Raw genomic sequence first — 17,116 nt, 5'->3', positions numbered from 1 at the left:
CACTTAAAACTTAGAGCATGGATTATTCCATACTACCTATAAATAGAGTTCAAGCAATACTATAATGTTAACAGAGTATTTTAATTATTTTTTAAGTTTATTTAGTTATTTTGAGAGAGAGAGAGAGAGAGAGAGAGAGAGAGAGAGAAAGCACAAGGAGGGTAGGGGCAAAGAGAGAGGGAGAAAGAATCCCAAGCAGGCTCTGCACTGTCAAAGCAGAGCCCGACATGGGGCTCAATCTCACCAACTGTGAGATTGTGACCTGAGCCAAGATCAAGAATTGGATGTTTAACCTGAGCCACCAAGATGCCCATCTACAAACTATTTATTACTGGCTGCATCTGGGGAAGTGTGGGTGGGGTTACAGTATAGAAAAGCAGGAATGTCAGGGATAGGAGTTGAGATCATGGGAAGTAAAGATGGAGTAGGAGAGCCGTGAATGGGAGGAAGATTTGGCACTGGATGCAACATAGAACAGGAGCCAGTGCAACTGGTCATTGAAAGGTCTAGCTGTCTGTGGTTACAGCTCTTTCATGTCCCCTTCATGGGCCATAGTTTGAAGTGAGGTTAGGCTTGGGACAGTGCCGTGAAGACTCTACACTGAAATTAATCATTTTCAAAAATAAAATGGTAAAAATATGTTCTGGGAAAACAAATAAGCTAACCAATGGATTAAAAGGAAGAGAGCTTGGGACAAGAAACACAGTTAGGAGCAGCTCTTTCTGTTCCAGTAAGGGGGGGGGGGTGGCAAGGGGGTGAGAGTAGATAGTAGGACAGAAGAAAGGAGAAGGGACAAGAAGTTCAAGCCCCAGACAGCTGAAACTGCTCCATTGGCTGAGAGGTCAAGTGCCCTCTGCAAGCCTTTTCAGTTACCAATGACTCTGGTGCTCCTTTGGATGGTAAACATGCTTTGATGGGGAGGGTGCTATTCAGAGTACTGAGGTATGAAAGATTTCTTCAGTACTTTGCAAGAGTTTCCACACAATGACCGGAAAACATGTTCACATGTGCCCAAGCCAAAGGCTTTTAATCTTTGGCCCAGAAAAGCAAAAGAGGGATATCAAATAGTACCTGAAGAACTGGCTCTTCCCTTCTAATGAGGGAGAAGCAATAGAGATCTAAATGTGCTCACCACGTTTTGTAAATTTCACATTTTAGTACCAGATGGCATTAACTTACTAGAAATGTCTGAGCTAAAGTTCATTTGAGGTAACGTTTTTGGATTTATTTCATTTTAGTCCATTCCTTTGTTTTCAGAAAACAAAAAATATTGAAATACATGGAAAAAAAGAGAGAGAGAATATTCAAGACAACAATAAAAAAACAAGCAGCTGCATTCAATTTTGGAATTAGGATCTTAAAAAAAGATAAGCTGTTAAATTCTAGTTGTTTTTCTAATATAACATGTTGAGAAATAGAGCCTGATCATTAAATCCAGAGCTAAAATTATTTTCAAATAATTATTCTTCCACTATACACAGTTCACTGAAAATATGCTTTAAGCCTGATATTTCCCTGGTAACAAAAGGTGAAATGGTAATATTCAATAAAATGTGATCCTGAGGAGTATCTAAACAGAATATATTGGCCTCACCATTGAGGGCTTTTTCTCTCACACCAATACAATTTTCCTCCAGCAAATATCCTTTGTCTGGGTTGATGGAACATCATTCTGCCATTTTTCATGAGTTGCTAGGGAGTCCGTTGAAGCACACAGACTGTATTGTGACAGACTCGTGTGACTTACACAAGGTATAAATTAGGGAAATTGTAGACTTGGGCATTTTAAGGTTCCACAACCCATTACTAATTCATCTTTATTTCTTCTCCATTCCAAAGCCAGTACTTTTCCTTCCACCAAGGTTCAGGCTTAGTTTGTATTCAAATTGTCCCAAAATTCATGGGAATTTGCTTTTGTGGAATCGCCTCTTAAAAATCTTGAAGTTTATAAATTTTTCAATGATAAACGGTCCCAGGTCCTGTTCCCTTTGGCTTTCATACACGTTTTTCCTGTTCTGAATCTATTTACCTAAAAATGGCTAACATTTTGTAAGGTTTCTTATAATTCTCTTGCCACCTCTTCTAATCCCCCATATTGAATACATTTTCCTTAAAAGGACTGTTTGACTTCATCTTGGTAACCTATTATGTTCTTTAGAAGCCAAAGAAACATAAATGTAAGCATCTTAAATTTCAGTTACTGCAATCCAGACGACTCTGGTGAACTTTATTCCTGCAACTCAGTTTGATCTCACTTGGCGTTGCACAGCCCATCTAAAAGCAGGCTAACTCTCCAGTCCACTCTAATAGCGCCAGTTCAGTGTGGGTTAAAATATTATCAGTTCAAGATTCTCCTCTCCTCTCTTCCTCCTATGGGGATGGCATTTGGACTTCAGGAGAAGTTCACTGCAGGGAGCACTGAAGGTGAGCTTGTGGTCCGTGACAACATCCCCATGGTATCTTTTACTAACATAACACATAATGTGTCCTCTCCCGCTGGGTCTTTCACGGTGACCACTCTGTGGTGCGTTGATACTTAAAAGATTTCAGCCCCTCAGTCCCCAGCCAGTGGCTGAAACCACACCTTTCTTTAGTGTATGTTTCTTCACTTCTTTGAAGGAACTTTTTGGCAGATAATGGCTCTTGCTTTCAATAAGTTTCCATATTCTATTCATGAGTATGAAATTTTGGATCTCTTTCTTACCGTTTGTGAGATACCAGGAAAATTTAGGAAGGGGCTGTCCTCAGGAATCTGCTGTCTGTATTCATTTCTGTCACCTTACTTCTCCCTCCCATGGCCGGGTGATAAGGAGACTGTTGCCAGAAAGGAAATTGTTCTCAAAAATCTTCAGCTGGAAGCTGGTCCTGGGATTCCCCAATTTTTAATTTGTTTTTTTTTTCAATTCTGTTATTTTTAATTCTGTTATTTAAGCACCTAACCCTCTCCTCGACTCTCTGCTACCAGGGATATTTTTAATAAAGAAGGTGAGGAAAAAGTAACAGAAAATAATTAGTTCAACTGGATGCAAACTATTTTAAAATCTCCACCTCACATCAAAATCATGGACTGTTTACCAAAAACTTCTCCCTCCCAAATTTGATGTTTTTGTCATTATTCTTGGCAACTTCTTTCTCATCCATCATAGGGGCCCAAGTGCTTCTGGGTTCAAAGGAGAGGTCATAGAGGAGAACTGCATGCTAATTAGTGTAGTCAGTATGTATACTCTGCTCCCAGCTGGGGTTTCTGGTAGAACTAAGGTTGAGGTGCTGGTGGTAACAATGGAGTACCACAGGATTCAACTGAATGTCTGAGAAAGTAAAGGTTTCTCAAGGTGTATGATGAGTTTTGACTGCACTTGGGCCTAATTAGGAGAACATAATTGTTGTTTTGGGGAGCTAAACTGTGTCTCATACTTTAAAATGTCAACCCAGTGTAAGCTGTTAATCAGGGAAGTAGGATAGCATTTTGCGTAGAACACCAGAGCAGACTCTAGCCACACAATGGCAGAAAGACTGTTTGCATAAGAGGACATCATAAATCCACTAGGTACTAATAGCATGCGAAAACTCCTTTCAGAAGAGCGATTTTGCACACAAAGAGCCCCGAGGGAAGAGATGGAAATGGAAGCATCCATCAAGTAAGGAAAGGGTGTTTAGAAAATTGCTCTTCCGACTTCATCTATCATACTATCAGAGACTGCTGTGTTAATCCATTTACCACCATTGAGTATGAGCCCAAAGACGAAATGCAGAAATGCTCCTTGGGGAGAGCGTTCAGCAAAACTTCTGCAGAGGCTAATGTGGACAATGGGGATCATCCCCATATCATATCCAAGGAGTATTGACTGCAACTTACACACCAACATGCAGCTGTGTGTGGTTTTTCAAATGAGTCATTTCTTAATTCTTTGGCTTAGGGAGCATGTTTTTGAATATATGTGAATACATATATTCATGTGAATACATGCTGTAGTTCTATCCCTGACTCTTCAATGGTGTTTGAACTTGTGAATTCTCCAAGGGTTAAAAACCAAATAAGGTCTTATTTCTCTGAATGCTACTGTGATGTATTAGTTCTCCATGTATATATATATAAAAAAAGAGTGTTAATTAGAAATGCTGCCATGATTATGGAGAAACTTTTACAATATTACTCTCTTAGCTTTTATAATTGCCCAAAGGAAGAAAAACAAATGCCAAGTGCTCACTGTGCTGCTATATGTTACCAATTTCAATATTAACACCTTGATAATGAAAATAATGTCTTTTGTTTTTACAGTGCTTTTCTCTTTCTGTAGTGCTTTCAGAACTTTTATCACATCTGGTTCATTTTTATGAAAATTCTGAAAGCTAAACACTTCCTTACCCTATTAACTATTAGTTCATTCAAATGATTGAAGAAATCCCAGTTTTTGTGAAGATCATGTGAAATTACAAGATGGAAACTGTTTTTAGGCCCATTATGCTTTGGTGGTTTCATTGGAGCCTTAGTGACGTGTGATTCTGAGTGACAAAGAGGCCATCCCCTGTGGAATGACCAGGAGTTGCAAAGGCAGCTTAAGAGAGCAAACTGTGCAGCCAGTGTTACACTAAGAGGGATCATTCCCTATAGACAATGGTCTAAGAGAGTCATTCATTTATGGTGAGTGTTGATGACCAAAAAGGAGACTTAGCTTTGAATCTCTTCAGGAAATGCATACACTACTACAATTCACTTGTGATAAGGATTACAACACACGTTTATGTTAGTGATTTCAATCTTTTCTGAGCAGAGCCTGTTTTGAACATAAAATATTACACAGATGGGGTGCCTGGGTGGCTCAGTCAGTTAGGCGTCCGACTTCGGCTCAGGTCACGATCACCTTCGTGAGTTCGAACTCCGTGTCGGGGTCTGTGTTGACAGCTCGGAGCCCGGAGTCTGCTTCAGATTCTGTGTCTCCCTCTTTTTGCCCTTCCCCGCTCGCACTCTGTCTCTGTATCTCTCAAAAATAAATGAACGTTAAAAAAATTTTTTTAAATATTACACAGATATAATAATACTTGCATTTATATTATTTGGACCCAAGTCCAACGTTCTCAGGGAGAAGGACCACATCTTTTTAATTCAGTGACCCATACCTTCATAAATATTTGGGTTTTTTTTAAATCATCACACTATCATCTACATACACTTTAGGTAAAAGTACCGTGTCTTTGGCTATGCTTGTTTAACATGCAGATTCTTATTATAGATCCAAAGACCTCAGAGATTTTCGACTCATCAGCTCAGAGCCTCTATCGTTCAACATCAAGTTTATATCCACAAATCGATTCATGTATTTATTAATGTGTTCTTTTCACAATTTTAAAGTATTTCTTTTTTTAAATTTTTTAGTGTTTATTGACAGAGAGAGAGAGAGAGAGAAAGAGAGAGAGACAGAGCATGAGTGGGGGAGGGGCAGAGAGAGAGGGCGACACAGAATCCAAAGCAGGCTCCAGGCTCTGAGCTGTCAGCACAGAGCCTGAGGCGGGGCTCGAACTCACAGAAAGCGAGATCATGACCTGAGCCGAACTCAGACGCTCAACCGACTGAGCAACCCAGGCACCCCATAATCTTAATGTATTTCACAAGATATACTTTGCATTGCACGATATTGGATGCCATGGAGGATAGAAATTGCAGATTTAACATAAATGGGGGGAAAATCAGTAAACAGCAAGTAGAAAAAAATATTCAAATGCTTCTCAGAGAGAAAAATAGAAGTTCTGAGAGTGTGAATAAGTGATATGGAAGAGAGTGAACAATTTGGCATATGTCTACCTGAAGTTATAAAAGAAGAGCATAGACGCAGCAGGAGAGAGTCAATATGTGAGGACTTAGTGTCCAAAAGTATTTCAAATGTATTAAAAAACTAGACCTTATTTCAGAAAACTGAACAAATGTTGAAGAGTATAAATAAGGATAAAAAGAAATCCACAAGTAGATGTAGTACAACAGAAGACAAAGACAAAAAGACAGAAGAGAGATTATATCCCTATAGAGAGAAAAGGCAGATTTTCTAAGAGGAATTAGTAGTGAACTGGAAGCAGCTGGAAAATTTATATTTATAATATCTTCAAGGTTTTGAGAGCAAAAACCTATCAATCCAGAATTGTATACTTCATAAAAGTATCTTCCAATTTAAGGGGTAAAATTAAATAATTTTAGGAAAAGTCCTGAGAAAAGGTGCCAATAACTGACTCTTACTAAAGACATTCAAAAAGACAGAAAGTTTAAGGTGCAAGAAGGAATAATGAGCAAAGACAGATAAATATATGAGTAAATCTAGACAAAAATCAACAGTATAAAATAATAGTTATAATGTCTATTTTGTTGAGTTAAATAGGTAAAATAGAACCAAAATTCTGTACAATAGTAGCATGTAAATTGGGAGCAGCTGATCAGTGCTAAAGTCATCTGAGGTCCTCGCATTGTTTATGAAGAAGGAAAAAATCATGACTTACTTTAAACTTTGCACCTTGAAGTTTTTCAAGTGAGCACTAACAGAATAAAAGTATAACTTTCAATTGCTAGAGGGAGAAGTGAAATGAAAGAAAAAATACAGCAAACCCCAAACCTTTTGTTATTAGCTATGTAACAAATGATCCCCAAACGTATCCCCTTAAAACAATCATTTATTGTCACTCATGAACCTGTGTATTGCTCATCAGGCAGTTCTGCTAATCGGTGCTAGTTTAATGGTTCTTGGGTGGGATCATATATGCGACATCACTGGGGGCTTGGTCTCTGGGGGCTGGCTAGTGTGAGCTGGACTTATCCAGGAGAGTTCATCTCTGCTCCACATGGACGCTCATCTCCCAGTGGACTTACCTGTTCTCATACACATGGCAACTGGACAAGTTCCAATAGAATGAGTGACAGTCCCCTGGAGACCTAGACCACAGGTTGGCACACTTTTTCTGAACAGGTCCACACAGTAAATATCTTAGGCTTTCTGGGCCATACTACTGAAGAGTTGGAACTACTCAACTCTACTATTTTTCAAGAAGCACTCATAACCAATTCATAAATGGATGAGTGTGGCTATGTTACAATAAATCTTTACTTACAAAAATAGCATGGCAGATCTGTCCTATGGGCTGTAGTTTGATGACTCCCTGCCTAGACTTAGAACTGGATTAGTTTCTCTTTCACCTCGATGGAAGGAAATACAGTCTTACTGCCAAAGGGATTTGCATACAGGGAGAGAAATAATCGCATCCCATTTTTAACAACAGCAACAACAAAATCCACCATAATGTCAATAAATCAGAAAGAAATCTAGGAAAGAGGGGGAAAGTCCACAGAAAAAGTAAAATAAGACAATATAAGGCAATATAAATAAATCCAAACATCATTATTCACAAATTCACAATGAATGTGAGGGGAATCAGCTCTCATTTTCAAGCTATAAAGCGAAAATTGCTAGAACTGCAAAGAGGGATTTTAAAATTCATCATCACTGCGGGAGATTTTAGCTCATTTCTCTCAGTAATTGATTACGCAAATGACATTATGGAGTGCGGCTGAAAACATACACCCTGCATAACTCTGCAGTTCTTGTCCCAGATATATATTCTGAAGTTATTCTTATCTGTGTTCACCAAGATTCATGTACGAGGTGCCCCACAGAATCAGTGCACGTAAAGCAAAATAACTGGAAAGAACCAAAATGTCAGTCGAAAGAGAAAGAACGAAGAAAATAGGCTTCAGGCCTAAACTAGAATCCTACGTGCTAGGAAAAATGAACTTCACCGCACAGATGAGTCTCAGGAACTAAGACTAGAGTGTCCAAAGCACGTTGCAGGAGAACACACACTATCTGACGTCATTTACCTAATGTTCGGAACATGCAAAATCAAACAATGTATCTTTAGAACTAAATACATGTATGACAAGACTATTAAGATGGCGCCTGCCTTTGTAGGTTAGGGATGGGAATGGGATGGCGGGAGAGGGGGGCATGTAGAAGGCTTCAAATACCTCTTAAGGAGAGGATCCATGTTATATTATCTCTTTCCAATATAAACCAAGTAGGTTTCTCTGAGTTTCCTCTTCTCTCATCCATTACTTCATTTGCATAATACAGACCCTGTGAGGCTGCACTCCTCTTACTGAAGGAGGCAGAGAAAGAGGTTATGTGGCCTGTGACAGATGAGACCATGGGTTTTCATATAAAAAAAATTCTCTTTCACCTTATAATTACATTATCCAGAAAGTAGAAATTCTGCTAAGCAGAAAAACTTTAAATACCGTTTTTCAAACCTCATTACAAATTATATTTACGCTCAGTAAAATATAATTTGATTTTTATCCTTTGTTACTTCTGGTCTTTATATTTGACTTTAATAAATGTGCATTTATGAATTTTTGTATGACTTAATTTAGACTCTTCAAGCTAAAGTCTACCAACCACGTGTGATTGTTTAATCTACCAGGTAAAGTGTGTTACTGTAAAATTTACTCTGGTGTGGGTATTTTCCCTAACCTGATGCCATTAAATCAAGTGGTCCACCTATGAACCTTGAATCCTTCAGGAAATAAAATTGAGTCCCGGGCACGCAGCCCTCCCCCCTGTTGTTTGTCTGGAATCCTCTTACTCACTCATTCACTCTTATTTGAGTGGGGTGGAAGGAGAGAAGGAAATTTTTCTAATCTCAACCAAGCCCTCCCTGCAGAGGTGACACCTAGGGAACAGAGGGACAGGGACCACTGTCCTGAGAGATGATTGAGTTCACTCCTTCCCTTGTTTTGTCCCTAGTACCGACACAGCTTTATTTTTTTTTTATTTTTATTTTTTATTTTTTAAAATTTACATCCAAGTTAGTTAGCATATAATGCAACAATGATTTCAGGAGTAGATTCCTTAGTGCCCCTTCCCCATTTAGCCCATCCCCCCTCCCACAACCCCTCCAGTAACCCTCAGTTTGTTCTCCATATTTATGAGTCTCCTGTTTTGTCCCACTCCCTGTTTTCATATTATTTTTGTTTCCCTTCCCTTATGTTCATCTGTTTTGTCTCTTCAAGTCCTCATATGAATGAAGTCATATGATTTTTGTCTTTCTCTGACTAATTTCACTTAGCATAATACCCTCCAGTTCCATCCACGTAGTTGCAAATGGCAAGATTTCATTCATTTTGATTGCCGAGTGATACTCCATTGCACATATATATATACCACATCTTCTTTATCCATTCATCCCTCGATAGACATTTGGGCTCTTGCCATACTTTGGCTATTGTGGATAGTGCTGCTATAAACATGGGGGTGCATGTGTCCCTTCAAAACAGCACACCTGTATCCCATGAATAAATGCTTAGTAGTGCAATTGTTGGGTCGTAGGGTAGTTCTAGTTTTAATTTTTTGAGAAACCTCCATACTGTTTTCCAGAGTGGCTGCACCAGCTTGCATTCCCACCAACAATGCAAAAGAGATCCTCTTTCTCCACATCCTCACCAACATCTGTTGTTGCCTGAGTTGTTGATGTTAGCCATTCTGACAGGTGTAAGGCAGTATCTCATTGTGGTTTTGATTTGTATTTCCCTGATGGTGAGTGATGTGGAGCATTTTTTCATGTGTCGGTTGGCCATCTGGATGTCCTCTTTGGAGAAGTGTCTATTCATGTCTTTTGCCCATTTCTTCACTGGATTATTTGGTTTTTGGGTGTTGAGTTTGATAAGTTCTTTATAGATTTTGGATACTAACCCTTTACCTGATATGTTATTTGCAAATATCTTCTCCCATTCTATCAGTTGCCTTTTAGTTTTGCTGATTGTTTCCTTCGCTGTGCAGGTTTTTATTTTGCACAGCTTTAAACCTTGTGGCCTTGACCCTAGTCCTGATTCATGCTTGCCTGTGGGAGTTGACATCAGAGGTGAATTCGCTGGGCTTGCTGCTCAGCACTCCCTAGCCCAAGGTTTTCACCTGCCTCGGGCTCCTCCTGTATGTGATATTTCGAGCACCACCCTGCCTGACATGGATCTCCCAGTGAGTCAGAGCTACTGAGAACCCCTGCAAGTGAAGTTTACATAATATTACGGCTAAATCTTCATTTATTTGTTCACGCATTAAATTACCACGGATGGTTAAGAATGGTGCCTCTAGAGCAAGACTGCCCTTGGGTCCCAATCCTAGCTCTATTACTTATAGCTGTGTGATCTGGGACAGGTTTTCATGTCTTTGTGCTTTGGCTTCTTCTTTGTGAAATGGATAGAATAAAAGTACTCATTTCATGGGTTTATCTGAAGGGATTAAACTAGTTAAAATATTGTAAAGCAGTTAAGGCATGCCTAGAATGTAGTAAACACTCAATTAGTGTTCACAATTCTTACCATTGTGTTTTAAAGAAAGTTCGAGGTACAAAGGGGATTTTATATCTAGAGGTCAAGTATGAATTTGAGAGTGTTAACATTAATACTGAGCAGTAGTTCTCAAACTTTTCATCCCAGGATGCTTCACATCCTTAAAAATTATGTAGGATCCAAATAACTTTTGTTTTTGTGAGCTATATCTATTGACACTTATCATTAGAAATCAATACAGAGCGATTTTTAAAATATCTATTATTTAAAATATTAATAATGCCCTTTGTATAAACATAATGTTTATTGGTATAAAGTAACAATAACTGTTTTACAATAATTTTGTAAAAAGTAACTGTTTTACAAGGCAAAAATAACACAATGGTAAAAGTGGCATTGCTTCCCATTTTTTTTTCAAATCTCTAACATCTGGCTCAGTACAAGACAGCTGGATTCTCATACCGGCTTTGGAATCAGCCTGCTGTCGTATCACAAGTCCTGTTGCCTTTGGAAAACATTGTATACTCGTGAAAGAATTAGTATGAAAAAGAAAAAGTAATGACTCATCGTTAGTATGAAAAGTGTTAAGACCTTGTGGACTCCCTGAAAGGGTCACAGGGAACTCTGGGGTACACAGATCATACCTTGGAAACTGTTGTGCTAGAGCATGTAAGAGTAGGGAAAACAAAAACAAAACAACAAGCTTAAGGGTTGGTCAGAAGTGCTGTAAATCCTGGGGCTTTCCTGCTTTGCAGCCAAGGGACCTCAGGGCTGTTGTGCTTACCGGAGCCTCCACCTGGCACATTCCACTCTTGCATCTTTGCATGGAGGGCCCCTTCTCTTTGTTCTTTGTAGCTTAAATACCACCTCCTTAGGGAGATGGTCCCTGACTGCCCTACTGAAAGAGATCCCTTGTTATTTTGTAGCATAGCACTCTGTTGTTTCCTTTTTAGTACTGATCACAAACTGTAATCATGTATATTTGTTTGCTGGTTTATTGGCTGCCTATCCCACCAGTAGATAAACCCCCTAAGGTCAGACCCCTGTCTGTTCTGTTCATCATTGTAAGAGACATCTGACCCCTCTCTTTCTTCCATATGTCATATTGAATCCATCAACAAATCCTGTTGACTCCACCATCAAACTATACCCGGAATCAGGTCATTTCTCACCTCCTCCATCCTGCCACCCTAGTCCAAGTCCATGACCTAGTCGTGATCTGTTAAATAGCCTTCTGAATGAACTCTCCCACCCCTTTCCTTGCCCCTTGCTATCTTATCAGCACAGCCACAATGATCCTTTCTAAACAAAACTCCCCGCTCTGCTTAAATCTTTCCATTACACTTAGAGTCAGATCTAAAATCTGAATCATGTTCTATAAAGTCCAACCTGATCTATTTCTCACTTCTTCCTTTACGTTAGTCATACGTTTTTCAAACACATCAGGCATACTTGGAGTCATTGTACTTACTGATCCCACTGGTGAAAATACCATTCCTCAAAATGACTAATTGCTTCCCTTCCTTTAGGCCTCAGTTCAAATCTCAGTCATCTTATTAGAAAGATCTTCCACAGCTACTCTCCATAAAGCAGCAACCCCACACTCCCCAACCTTAGTCTATATACCTCTTCACCTGTTTCAGTTTGCTTATTCGCGCTTATTGACACCCAGCATGTTATTATGCTTTTGTTCAAATCTTTCCTCTCTCATTAAAATGTAAAATCTCTGGGGGCGCCTGGGTGGCGCAGTCGATTAAGCATCCGACTTCAGCCAGGTCACGATCTCGCGGTCCATGAGTTCAAGCCCCGCGTCAGGCTCTGGGCTGATGGCTCAGAGCCTGGAGCCTGTTTCCGATTCTGTGTCTCCCTCTCTCTCTGCCCCTCCCCCGTTCATGCTCTGTCTCTCTCTGTCCCAAAAATAAATAAACGTTGAAAAAAAAATGTAAAATCTCTGAGCACAGGAATGTTATCTTTTTTTCATAACTACCTGTTTCCTGTGCCAAGAACAGTGCCTGATTCCAGTAGGCCATCGCATTCTTTCGTTGCATGCATGAGTGAAAAAGAGGTCGCTTGAATGCTATGACACTTGATTTCTTGTTCTACGCGATGCGGGAAGGTCAAAGGGGTCTTGTAGTTTTTGTTGCAGAATCAGGACAGAGAAGTCATTTCGCTCACCTCCAGGTTTGGGTCAGAGGTTCCCCGAAGATCTCCCCCCCAACACTCTATTACGTTTGTGGTGACATTTGTTACAAAGAGCTTGCTTGCTTTTTTCTGAGGACTGTCATAGCTCCGGTGCCTAGCCCAGGGCCTTACCACATAGTGGATGCTTAAGCAGAGTTTGATAAATGAATTATTGCAAGAGCAAATAAATAACATGGAAACCAAGGTTTCTAAAAGTAATACATGGTAGCATCTGACTCTTGATTTCAGCTCAGGTCATGATCTCACAGTTCATGAGTTTGAGCCGCCTATTGGGCTCTGTGCTGACAGTGTGGAGCCTGCTTGGGATTCTCTGCCTCCCTCTCTCTCCGCCTCTCTCTCTCTCAAAATAAATAAATAAAGCACTTCAAAAAAAGAAAAGTAATACATGGTTCTATGCATATTTAAGCTGTTGTGTGAGGAAAGAGGGCTAACCTCTAAAATCAGACTCAAACTGGGGGAAGTAGAGGAGAAACAGAGACCATAAATAACAGCGGCAGTCGCATTTCAACTGATGAAGACTGGAGTAGAAAACAGAACAAAACACTTAGTAACTACAAACTATTTCTGGTCCCAGTTACATAGCTGATCTATAGCAAGTGCTATCATACCATGAGTCGCAATTGTTCTTTTAGGAGCAAATCATATTACGGTTCTTTTAGTTTTTACTTGTTATCGATAAATAACAAATTAAAACCCACAGCAACATCGCTTGCTCTCAGCAATATATATTCTTTCCTAATGAACTGAACTGGCTAAGGAAGACTCTCCCCCCACCCCCCACCACCCCAACCTGTGCAAGATGGCTCTGTGAACACACTTCAGTGAGAAAAATCTGGCTGGATCCAATGTAATCTACACTTCTTTATTGAGAAGAGAGCATACTACGCCCTCAGTCGGCAGTTTTTAGCCTACCAAACTATCAGTCTATTTTGGGAAAGCATGTCAGATTTGCTTTTATTCTCGTAAAAAGGAAAAAAAAAAGGCATTTTTAAAATTTGTAATGGAAAACCTACTAATCCTGGAGAGAATGCTCCTGTCTAGGCTCTGCAATTTACTAGCCATGTGACCTTGGTTAAATTATAAACACTCTGACTGTAATTGCTTCATCCAAAAAAAAAAGAGGAATTGTAAGAGATAACTCCTGTGGGTCTCTGGCCCACCAGTTCCTTTCCCCAGCACCTAGAAAAGTGCCTGAGACCCGGAGCAAGCTTGATGAATGTTTCGAGAATTAGGACATGTGATACAGAGAAACTGTGATCTTTCATCTTGTGAATTTTCAGAGTATCCACTCCTAGCACATCAGTGGAGCTTAGAACATGTTTATTAAAAAGGAAATGATTTTTTAGTAGTAATAAAAAGATTCAGATGATGCAATTCAGGTTGTGGGTAATTGAGCCCAAATCGTTTTTAAAATATATTATTTGAAAGAAATAAGTAGATGTAGGCAAGTCGGTAAATGTGACTTGTTCTTTCCCAATCTTCCCTTGAGAGGCTGGTCAGGCAGTTTTCAGTAACGTGCCTTAGTAAGGGATTTTCTTCACACAGAGGAGCACCCCAAATGAGCTCAAATCTGAAGATCTCAGGACATAGTTCTCAACATGGAAATTGGTGGGAAAGTGAGGTTTTGGGTCACTTGCTTTCGGATTCAATAATACACGTGTCACATTCACAAAGAAGCTCTCGCACCAGCAATAGAAGGAAGGAACCCCCTTACGAGGTACTATCCTCCAGGAGAAGAGCCACTCCTGTGGCATTGGTAAAAGGCATCTACTGTCCGGCCCAACCAGAAAACTTGACAACCCTTCAGGTAGACATAGCACAGCTAGAAGGTTGTGAGCAGAAGCACTAATTAACAGTGGCTTCGTAGATACAAGAGTTTGTCCATATATCTTGATCTCTAGATAAGGCATATGAAAACTCTGTTTATGTCAATCTGCTACACAAACGTGTTTTCCCCAAGATGACCTTCTCACTCGCAGATATAAACCAGGTGGGAATCTATGAGGCCCTCAGCACTAAACCATTCATCTTGCTGAGAAAAGAATACTCCGAGAATGTTCTACAGATGAAGCGTGTCATTCTCATGTATGAGAAAGTCTATTTCTGTGTATCCAACTGCTACTCATCATTCAAGGTCCAGCTCTCTGGTCAACCCTTTCTGTGACTCCTCCCCTAATCTCCCAGCTGAAAATGAGTTTTCTCTTCCCTTAGAGCTCTGTTTCTCAGGGCACCTGGACAGCCCAGTAGGTTAAGCATCCAACTCTTGATTTTGGCTCAGGTCATAATCTCATGGTTCCTGGGATTGAGCCCCGATCGGGCTCTGCACTGACATCATGGAGTCTGCGTGGGATTCTCTCCCTCCCTCTCTACCCTTCCCCCACTCTCTCTTTCTCTCTCTCAAAATAAAAAATCAAACATTAAAAAAAAAGAACTCTGTTTCTCTCTTGTGGCTTTGAGAATTCCTTCTTTTTATTACAGACACTGTGTTTCCTTTTTCCTTCCAGTTTTACTGAGATATAATGGACACATACATTGTATTAATTTAAGGGGAACAGCGTAATGATTCAATATTTGTATATATTGTGAAATAAACACCACAATAAGTCCAGTTAACATCCATCACCTCATAAAGTAACACATTTGTTTTTCTTCTGACAGGAACTTTCAAGATCTACTCTTTTAGCCACATTCAAATACGCAATACAATAGTCTTATCTATAGCCACCATGCTGTACATGACAACCTCAAGATTTATCTTACAACTGGAACTTTGTACATTTTGACCACCCTCATGCATTTTGCCCACTCTCCACCCCTTCCTTTGGCAATCAGCAATTAATTCTTCAGATTTATGTGTTTGTTTGTTTGTTTGTTTTAGATTCCACATGTAGTGAGATTGGGTCTGTGTTTTTATTCCTCCGCTATACCAAGGAGCCTCCTCAGCAGAGCCAATTGCCTGCCAAAGGCCTGTTTAGCATGCAGTTAATAGTGAAAAGGGAATGAATGAAACATTAATCTAATATTCAGAATTAACTATTGCCTTCTCATTTGGATAGAGTCTATTTGATACAGCTTTAGGAACTAATTATACAGAAGCCCTACGGCTTAGTAGCTGAAGTTAGACCTGGAAGTTGGGAGATAATTCTTACTGCTCATTTACTAAGGACCCTTGAGGAAAATACATTACTTATCATTTCTCTCCTGGAATACTAGAACTGAAGGTGTCCATAAAGGTTATTTAGTCTATTTCCTAAGACACCCAGAGGAAGAGGGACTTACACAGATCAGCATTGTATATTAATGATCCAGTCAGAGCAGAAGCCTGCTCCAGACCCTACTCTATGCAATACAAAGTGGAGGTTACTTTGGTGAGGGATTGGCTGGTGAGAGGGGCAAGGAAACTATCTTAGGGGACAGAAATACTCTCTATCTTGATCTGAATGGTGCTTGCTGGAATGTATACACATCCCCCCAGTTCTACACTGACGATTTGTACATTTTACCAAGTGTAACATTATACTTCAGGCAAAAAAAAAAAAAAATTAAGCATTTTAATGAAACTGCATAGTTCCTCATCCATTATTTCACTATTGCTATTTACTTCTTTTTTTAAAACGTTTATTTATTTTTGAGAGAGAGAGAGACAGAGCATGAGTCGGGGAGGGGAAGGGGCTTGAACTCGGAACGGCAAGATCATGATCTAGACCAAAGTCAGATGCTTAACCAACTGAGCCACCCAGGCGCCTCCCTCACTATTGCTATTTCTTACATGTCCACAATTTTTTCTGATTACAAAATAATACATATTTAGTAAAAATTCCAATGTATCAGAAATGTAAACACCTAGAAAATGATTACCTTTCAAAGAACCACTCCCCACAGAAAAAACAGAAAACATTGTGTTTACTATACAACCCAGGTTGTATTTTTATATTAAAAAAAAAAGCAGCTCTTTTGAGAGCTTGAAAGTGCTACATGTTGTCACCTGTTCCATAATCTATAGGACATATTGAATAGTTGTGACATGCTATTATCTGTGACCACACTGTCCCCCTGCTTCTTAAGCTTCTTAAACCCAGAGCTCCTTTTAATCCTGGACAAGCTTCGGTTTGCTCGTTAGTTTTTCCCCATTTCCAAGATTTGGGGCTTGTTTACTTTTTGGGTGACCTCTCTAGGCTACCTTTTTGTGTGTGTGCCCACCTCCCCAACTCACATTAGGGAAGTATTAAAATGTCACCAATTTTTTGGTTACAGAAGCTCCTAAAACAGATCCGTGTTACTGCTCTGTTTCACAAATTCATTGCCAAGCCCTACAGAGGAATGAACAAAAGGTATAACGTAAGTAATCAACCCAGGAACCAAGGAAGTCTCAGGTAGGTGTAAAGACAAGTCTCCCTGATAATAAACATATGGCGAAGTTTTAATTCCCTCATGCTGCCACTCATATCACAGAGGGGAAGCAATGATTCTGTCTCCTTTTAAGTCCTACACATTGGATAAGGAGGTAAGGGATATCAAAATTAACTTGTCTGCTTTAGCTGGAAACTTAGCTCTTCCTCTTCCCTCTCTTGAACATTTCAGCCCTGAAACCAT

At 39.7% G+C, this 17,116-nt stretch overlaps 1 long non-coding RNA gene across 2 annotated transcripts in view; it reads left to right on the top strand.

Annotated features, from left to right (window-relative positions):
- The window catches only part of LOC109491709, a 104,555-nt gene extending 87,448 nt beyond the window's left edge, over window positions 1-17,107 (top strand). For both annotated transcript variants that reach the window (XR_006585161.1, XR_002745304.2), the window contains one exon: window positions 16,778-17,107. This is a non-coding gene — a long non-coding RNA (uncharacterized LOC109491709). The remainder of the gene's footprint in view (window positions 1-16,777) is intronic.
- Window positions 17,108-17,116: the final 9 nt, after the last annotated feature.

Source organism: Felis catus, chromosome C2 (genome assembly GCF_018350175.1).
Source record: "Felis catus isolate Fca126 chromosome C2, F.catus_Fca126_mat1.0, whole genome shotgun sequence".
In the NCBI taxonomy this organism is placed as follows: Eukaryota; Metazoa; Chordata; class Mammalia; order Carnivora; family Felidae; genus Felis; species Felis catus.
Note: the sequence above shows the minus strand (reverse complement) of the source record. Positions and strands in the feature narration are given on the sequence as shown.